The 8,803-nt window shown below is 39.1% G+C and overlaps 1 pseudogene; it reads right to left on the reverse strand.

The window, feature by feature from the left end:
- Window positions 1–745: 745 nt before the first annotated feature.
- On the reverse strand, window positions 746–1,768 carry LOC105987594 (annotated as a pseudogene).
- Between the last annotated feature and the right edge of the window lie 7,035 nt (window positions 1,769–8,803).

An 8,803-nucleotide genomic window follows, 5' to 3' on the forward strand; every position in this document is an offset into this window, starting at 1 on the left:
GGCTGGGATTAACGAAGTGTTTAATTCTCAAGATCACTGGACATGCACCAGCCATATCAGTGCCCAGATCAAACAGTAGCTCCATGAAGCTGCACAGTCTAGGCCCTCTGAATACATGTCCCTCTGCTGATAATTCTCTAGGATCCACCCAGTCTGCTATTCATGTGCAAGTCTTCCGGGGACAATGGGCCCTGGCATGTCGCCCAGCAGGCCCCATGCTTGAGTGCTCAGGGCCATGACTTGACATATGCAGCACTCTATGGGAGGCAGCCCTCTGCTCTGATTGTCTAGCCAGGCTCTTTTACTTGTTCTCCTTTCCACCAGAAAAAAATAAACAATGTCAGATACTGCACACATTACCTTTTGAAGACTATCCGCAATGTATACACATTGAGAACATTATGTTACTCATAATAAATACGTGCAAACTTTGTCACTTTCAATAAAATTTAGAAGATCAAAACCTAAAGACTGTTTCATGACAATGTAGGTTTTTTTTTCTGTGTCCCAGGCTTTTTAAATTCAAGAACAAAGTTGAATAACATGGGGATTAAAACCAAGAGTATCCTTGAACTTCACCTTCCCTCTAACACCCCCCCCCCAAGGCCATCCCCCCTTGTGCTTCCAATTCCTTCCTTAGTGAATGAAGAACTTAATCCCAAAAGCCCTGGCACAGACTGCAGGCTCTCCTTCCCCAGCTTCTCCTATTTTCTCTGTTCGCCCACCTCTAGGAAGGGCGGGCATCTCAGCTTGAACGCATGGGAAAGCCCAGAGTGGTGACAGGGACAGGGGGAAATGCTTCTTCCTCGGAGAAAGGGACGGAGTACAGTGTGGCAAAGTGAGGGGTCCCGTAGCCTGGGGTTCCGAAGTGGGGCCCTGGGGCCAGAGGAAAGGCTACAGGTCCCCCTGGGAAAGGAGGCCCTGCTGCCTCAAATTCCTCTCGTTGGGATAGTCACTGTTTGATCGTTTGCCCTTCTGCCGCCGGTTACAGAACCACACTCAAGACCACAGCTTATATAATGCGGATCTGCTGCAGTGTGGGTTTGGGGCACCGCAGGAACATGCTCTCTAGGTTGTCTCTCACACGTTCTCAATACTTGTCCGCTTTCTCTTACGGGCCTGCACAAGGGTCTCTGCTTTGCGTAGCTCCTGAAGGTTCTCATTGTTATCAGCTTCCTCCACCCACTTCTGCAGCAAGGGCCTCGGCTTACCCATGTTCCTGAAACCAAGCTGCAGAGCCTCAAAGCAGCAGATGGTCGTTTGACTGAACACCTGTCCGAAGAGAACCCCCAGGTGAGCCCCACGACAGCCTGGGTATATCCCAGAGTGAGCCTCTTCTGCCTCAGCAGCCTGGCAAATTGCTCTCAAGTTCTTGCTGCAGATCCTTGCTGTCCTCAGGGTTTTGCTCCTGCTTCTCCTTCTCCAGCGTCACTGCACCAGGGTGGGCAGTGCAGGGCCCAGGGGAAGCCCCCTCGGAGTGGCTCTCCACCCCGGCTCCCAGCTCACCCTCAGGATGAAAGGACTCCACTCCGACTTGGGGCACTAGGCCCACTCCAACCTGAGGTCCACAGCACGCCACTCCTCCTCGGAACTCAAATGGCTGAGGGCAAGGAGCAATCTCCCATACCTCCGAACCTGGTGCAAGGCCAGGCCAGATTCCAGGCCCACCAGGAAGGCCTTGGAAGCTCAGCCAAGTACAAGGGTCCACCCAGCCCTCCAGGCCCGTCGCCCCCGAGAAGGGGAAGCCAGAAGGCAGGTGGCGGGCCATGGGGGAAGAAGGGCACCGACAATGTAGATTTTGACAAGCAATCTCCATAATGCTGAGTGAAGTAATAAACCTCCAAATCTAAACAATAACATATTACACATAAGCAAATCCTTGGTTAAATATCTGAAAGATTCCTTTCAAAATCTGAACTGGAGTTAGAAGTTCCCTGCATCTGTATCTATCAAACGCTAAACAGAATAACCCATATAATGAATTGAAATAAAAATATTGTTAATAAGGGGAAAAACTTTTCAGATTCAGTATTGTCTCATGAAGGAAAGTGGAAAAGAAATTTAAAAATTTTAATAGAAAGTTAAACTTTTGTGCAAAAGTCAGACATATTTTTGTGCCCTAGAAATTCAGTTTACAACTATACGAATCAGGCTAGTTACCAGTGTCTCTCACAAGTAATGCTAGCTACTCAGGAGGCTGAGATCTGAGGATCACAGTACAAAGCCAGCCCAGGCAGGAAAGTCTGTGAGACTCTTATCTCCAATTAACCACCAGAAAACCAGAAGTGGCTCCAAGTGGTAGAGCACTAGCCTTGAGCAAAAAAGCTCAGGGACAGTGCCTAGCCCTGAGTTCAAGCTCCAGGACTGGCATACACACACAGACACAGACACAGACACAGACACAGACACACACACACACACACACACACACACACACACACAGAATGTATAAATGAGAATCTGCAATCTCAATTTTTGAAAGTATGTAAGAATAAATTTATGAAGAGATTTGCAAGAACTTTATAGAAGGTATCATTAGCATTTTGGGGTGGGGGGAATAAAAACAGCACAAAGACATGAGGTGTCAATGAAGAAAAACTAAGCTGATTACATTTCTTCATTAGTTACAGCTACCATTCTCAACCAAGTGCAGAAAGCCTCTAAAACAACTGCAATGGCCATATAGGAATGAAGGAATGAAGGAAAAGGGAGCCAAACATGAAGACAGACCCAAAAGCAGGGATGACTTTGGAGCATTTCAGTTCTATTTATCACCTCAAATGTGACCTTTGCCCTGCTACAGAACAGTCTCCAAATCGCCAGGAGAAACCATTTCATTCTATCCTGACAAGAAAGACAAATACCGTCCTGCAAACTGAAGGGGTGGGAAGACTCCTTGTCATTTTAATGTTTAGTTTTTTCTTTTCTTCTCCCCTCCCTATCTTGAACGCTTGCTCCCATTTGGGGAGCTGTACAGGGAGGAGCGGAGATGGAGGGGAGATTCCTAGGAGGGAACCTGCTCTCGTAGCTGAAAGAGTATGGGGGTTCCCCCATTGCTTTCTCCACTCTCTTGTTGCACTGCCTTATCCTGAGCATGAGCTGCTGGTCACAATTGGAAGGAAAGGAAACATCACTTTCTCTAGGCTTGGAGAATGTGGGGGATCCCACTGAACTGAGAAAGGGAAGAAGATTCCTAGAGATGAACTAAACTACAAAGGTTCTGCCTTCAGCTGCTCATGCGCAGGACAGACATGAAAAGCAGCATGCTTAAAGCCATGCTTAAAGCCATTCAAATACAGTTATCATCTAAGGCTTTAATTCCAGATTAATCCATAAATGGCATATAAATGGGACACGCCATACTATTCCTAGTTGTTACTGTTTTGATCATAAAGGTAACTGACTTTTGTGGAGCACATTTGTATTCAAGGAGGTAACTTTTCCTTTATTCTATTGATACGGCATATTACACTTACTGATAGCTGTATGTGAAAAACCCCTTGCATTCCTAGGATAAATCTTCTGATCATGGTGTTGATAAATTTTAATATGCTACAGAGGAGGGCTGATAGTTCTTTGCTGAAGACTGCAACTGTGTTTACAAGAGATACTAACTTACATTTTTTTTTCTTTCTTGTGGCATATTTGTCTTTGGCATTAAGGTAATTAATGTGGGCTTCATAAACTGAATTAAGGAGGGCTATCTACACTTGGTTGGTGGTTTTAAAAGTTTAAGAAGGATTGCATCAATTCTACTATAAATTATCAGTGTCCTTAACCTCCAGGCCAAGTTCATAAGTAGTCATTTGATATTTTTATTTGTTAGAGACTTGTTTACATTTCCTACTTTTTCCTGAGTCAACTTTTGTATTTGCATATTTTTAGGATTTTATCCCATTTCTACGAAGTTACTTAGTGTGCTGGCATATAATTGTGTGTGGTAATCTCTGATATATTTTTGCATTTCTATAAAATTGTAGGAATAATTTATTATTTTATTATTAAAGTTAGTTGACTCTCCTTTATTTCTCAATCCAGCTAAAGTTGTCAATTTTATTGACAATTTCAAAGAACCAACTTTTGATGACTTTTTCTTTTTGTTCATTGTACTAAATCTTCACACTCTGATTTTTATTACTTTTTTTTCTGCTGACAGTATGTTTAGTTTACCATTAATTTTTTAGTTCCTAAAGGTGAAAAAAATCATACTCTTGATTGGAGATTTTTGTTTATATTATAGATTTTCCTAACTTTCTCTTCACATAGGATTTTGCCATATACTATAAGATTTGGAAAGTTGTATTATTTTCATTCATGTAAAATGCTTTCAATTTATCTTTTTATTTCTCCTTTGACCCATTGCTTAACTAAGAGTAATTTTTGCATCTGGGTGAGTTTATCAGTTTTCATTGTTACTGATTTCTGGTTTTGTTCCACTATGTCTGGAAAAGATATATTGATTTTAGTCTTTTAAGATACATTAAGACATTCATAGTAATCGAATGTATATCTTATACTGGAATATTTGTGCATATGAAAATTTATATACATTAAAAGGAATCTCCTGCAGACAGCATACAAATGAATCTTATTGGTTTTTTGTTGGCTCTCTCTAGAGGTTTTTTTAAAAATTTTATTGTAAAGATGCTGTACAGAGGGGTTACAGTTACATGAGTAAGGTAATGAGTACATTTCTTGTTGAGTGTCTTTTAAGGACAGAGTTAAATTGTCAAAATGTATATTATGTGCTTTAGGGTAGTATGTTCTCTATATGTCTATCAGATATAGAAAGGTAATTAACTGCTTTGCTATAAGAGTGAGAAGCAGGATATATAGGAAATAACATAAACTAGAAAAACAAAGACCTACTTTCTAGATATAGATCAGAGATTAATTATCTGTGTGCCTCTAATTTAGCCTTCTGTTTCATAGATGCTTCATCTGAAAAATAAAATGACTGGATTAGTTTATCTGAGAAGTCCTAGGGGCTCTGAATTTCCATTATGAGTATCAGAAGGAAGAGTGTAATCCACAGATGCTGCACATCTGGCTCTTTAAAGTGAAGACTGAACATTGTTACTTTTAAAATACAAAACAGGAATTTGGGAAGAGTCTTCTAAGCCTGCTTTGGATACTGGGACACATTGTCTTGTGTCTACTCAATATATTTGCTCAGAGTTGTCAATGAGCGTTTAATTTGTGAAATACCAATATGAATTAAACCAGGAAAAGCTCCACATTTGTAAGTTAGAGAATACATAAATGGCAAGTATTAAAAGATTTGGAGACTTTTTTAAGAGAGAAAGCATTGAATCATACAGAAAGTAGTCCAATCAAAGTGTATTGATAGTCAATTAAAAAATAATGATGTAATTGCTTTCAATTACTTTTTCTTAATTGAAGAACATTTTATTCAGTTTTAGAAATCTCAATATGATTTTGCTCAAGCTTATATAGATCTATAAAATTTCATGTTTTGGAGGCATTTATGACACCAAATATACAGCAATCTTATTCTACAAAATTCTACAAAAAATGTGATCTACAAGCTTAACAATAACCCATGAAACAATTATTTAAATTGTACAATTTAGTAAAGAATAATGTAGATGCTTCTGGCATGTTTTCTGAGAAAACATGGCTAAGTATTGGTAAACTTAAAGAGATTTTATTCAAGGAAAAACAAAATGCAAGAACTTGTATTCCACATTAATTTTGCTACCAACTCATATAGAAAATAAATAGCACCCAATTATCTCCATCAGTTATTATTCTAGTTTAAAATGCATAATCAATTGGCCACATTTATCCAAATATAAAGTATTATGAAAACATAAAATGATTTGTAGCTTATTCAGATAATATGATTATACATAAAAGGTAAGAGAGAACAACTAGGCTTTTGAGAATTTCTACTATTGGTGGACATTATAATACTTCCTTTTGATTTATTTTATTTTAACCTCTTAGGACCCATATGAAGGGTTTACAAATGAAGAGACAGTCGTCCTATGAAACAAATGCACTGCATTTAATTAATTAACCCACAGTTTAATAGGAGTCCAAGGACCAAATGCAAGGTGGACCAGGTTGTGACCTGGGCAGCTCTGGGAGCTTTACTTTACAAAATTGCTGTTTTGCTTTGAACCTCAGTTCATTTTTCCTTTCTTTCAAAGGAGAACAGAACCGGGATTCACAGTGCAGAGTTGTTCTTTAAATTAACTGAAATTTTCACATTTTCGACATAGAAAGGTACTCAGTATATGTGTATAGTTATTACAATAGCAGAGAGCATTCAATGCAAGAGCTACTTGCCTGCACAGTAAATCACACCTAAATGCACACCTAATGTGCCTCTCTCCCTGCACACTGGGGGTGACATGGGTGGGGGAGGTCACTGTGGCCGTCACTGGGATGAGCACACTTTCTCTTACACATGAAGGCTGAGAAGAACTGAGTCTACTTGGGGAAGTCACTTAACATCTCCAAGCCTGTCAACCCATGAAACTCTATTGGCTCCAATTCTATTTTCTAAAGTTACTCCTGATGTCCTACTGCATAGTAGGGTGGCTAAAGATAACCATAAGGTACTGTATATATAGTTTAAATCTATAAGAACAGACTTTAAAGGGCTGGGATATAGTAGTACAGAGGCAAAGCACTTGCCTAGCAAGTGCAGCATCCTGGGTTAGATCATCCATACAGAAAGAGGAGGTAGGGGAGAAAAAGAAAGAGAGAGAGAGACAGACAGAGAGACAGAGACAGAGAGACAGAGAGGGGGGGAGGGAGGGAAGGAGGGAGAGGGAGACAACACAAAGAATAGATTTTGAATGTTTCACCATGAAGAAGTGGTAAAATGTCTGAGGATACAAATATGTTTCCTAGATTTGAACATTGCACAGTACACATATATTGAAAGATCATGTACTTGTTTACTATAGAAGATAAATTCTAACAGAGCTTCTTATTCACTGACAGCATTATTGTAGGTGTAAAATAAGTTTAGAAAATCTTCATGTATAAGGTTATATTATAAAATTATAGTATGTAGTATTATATGATATAATTCGATTGTTATCAGATAATTATGCTTGTTAGTTCTTTGCAGCTTCACATGTTCAACATATAAGGCAACATATAAGGCCTGAGTTTGACTCTGTAAAAACAAAATAACGCAAACACCATACAAAAAATTATATTTTCACTTAAAGTTGGACTGGCTAAATATACACTAAATAAGAGCACCAAAATGGAAAGTATTGATTCCATTATGTGATCATTTTTAAGTGTGGTCAATTAATGACCACAGCCACAATGATTAAATATGTACAAATCCAAGTCAAATCTAAATATTTAGTGTGTATTTGTTTCACCGATAGGTGTATTGCCCTCTTGAAAAATCTAAGTATTCCCTTTTTGTCTAACAAAATACTGAAGGAACTTGGTAAGAATGGTCTATTGTAGCGTTCAGTGCCACATCATACTGAAGTTGGCAATACTTAGGATGGAGGTGGTCTTGATTTATTGGCCATAGTGAGGCTGCTGAATAATTCGACTTGCAAGGGGGCACCTTTCCTCATATGCGCCAAGGCCCTTGTCACTTCGTTCTAGTCTGTCAAGATGGATGCTGATAGGTCAGGAGAGGTTTCCCACATACGCAGAGACTCAACTGAATAGCTCTGCCAACTTCTCCATTCTCAATTTATTTTAATGACAGCACTCTGGCTGAGCATCCGGGAACATCTAATCATAGCTATTTCTGTCTTTAGGATAACCGCCATAGGCTTACAAATTGGGGCCACTTTAACCATATTTATTTCCCCAATTTTACCAAAAACTTAGATAGTCAGACTTAGGGTTCTATCTTGGCTATCCAATGCAATGTTTAAATAGTCTAAAATAGTTCAGAAAATTTTCTCTAAATATAATTCCACTGAAATACTAATTCATATTCATACCATCCTTAAGGATCAATGAAATCATCTTGCCAACTTTATGACAACATAGAGCCTTTTAACCCAATTGTTTGGGAAGTCACGACCAAGATTTAATCTACTATAGCCCAAGGATAGGTTGTGAGGATTGACATCTTAGGGTCTTGAGCATAACAGAAGTTCAGAACATGAAGGAAGCAATGAATATGTGAAGAAAATAAATGGACATAAGGAAGCAGTATGGGGATAATAAAGAAGACACAGTCTTAAACTTTTTTATATTATCATTAAATAGGTATGAAAAGATTTTGAGTCAACATGTCCACTTATGTATAATGACTTTTGATCAGTGCCACACCTCTTTTACCCTCTCTCCAATCTCACCTATCCCAGCCCCATAATCCCTGAGGTTATCTGCATGTACAATGAATATGACCATTTTCATATATATTGATTATTAGGACTATATTCTCCCTGTGTTTCCTCTCATCAGTTGTCAACCCTCTCCTCCTAAGTCCCGCCCTTTCTTAGGCAAGACATATTTCAACTTCCTGGTATTCATTTTGTTAAAAGGAGTGTTGTTCTGATTGGCCCAGTAAGAAAAGCATTTCCAAGGTGTCATTAGTCCTTCAGTTGACTTCTGTTTAAATATGTTATTGTTGTGAATGGCCACCTCATAATTGTGTGTGTTTGTGGTGTGCTCCCTTGTGTTTCAATATTTACTTCATTGAAGGTACCTTTGTTTCAAGGCACTGCTAGACACATATGGACAAAAGAATGATTTGTTCAGTACTTGCTGTAAATAGACACACGCATCATAGAATGGGTGTGTTCTCATGAGGCTGATTCCATGATCTTGTGCTCCTTAG

The sequence above is a fragment of the Dipodomys ordii genome, unplaced genomic scaffold, assembly GCF_000151885.1.
Source record: "Dipodomys ordii isolate 6190 unplaced genomic scaffold, Dord_2.0 Scaffold43, whole genome shotgun sequence".
Lineage (NCBI taxonomy): Eukaryota > Metazoa > Chordata > Mammalia > Rodentia > Heteromyidae > Dipodomys > Dipodomys ordii.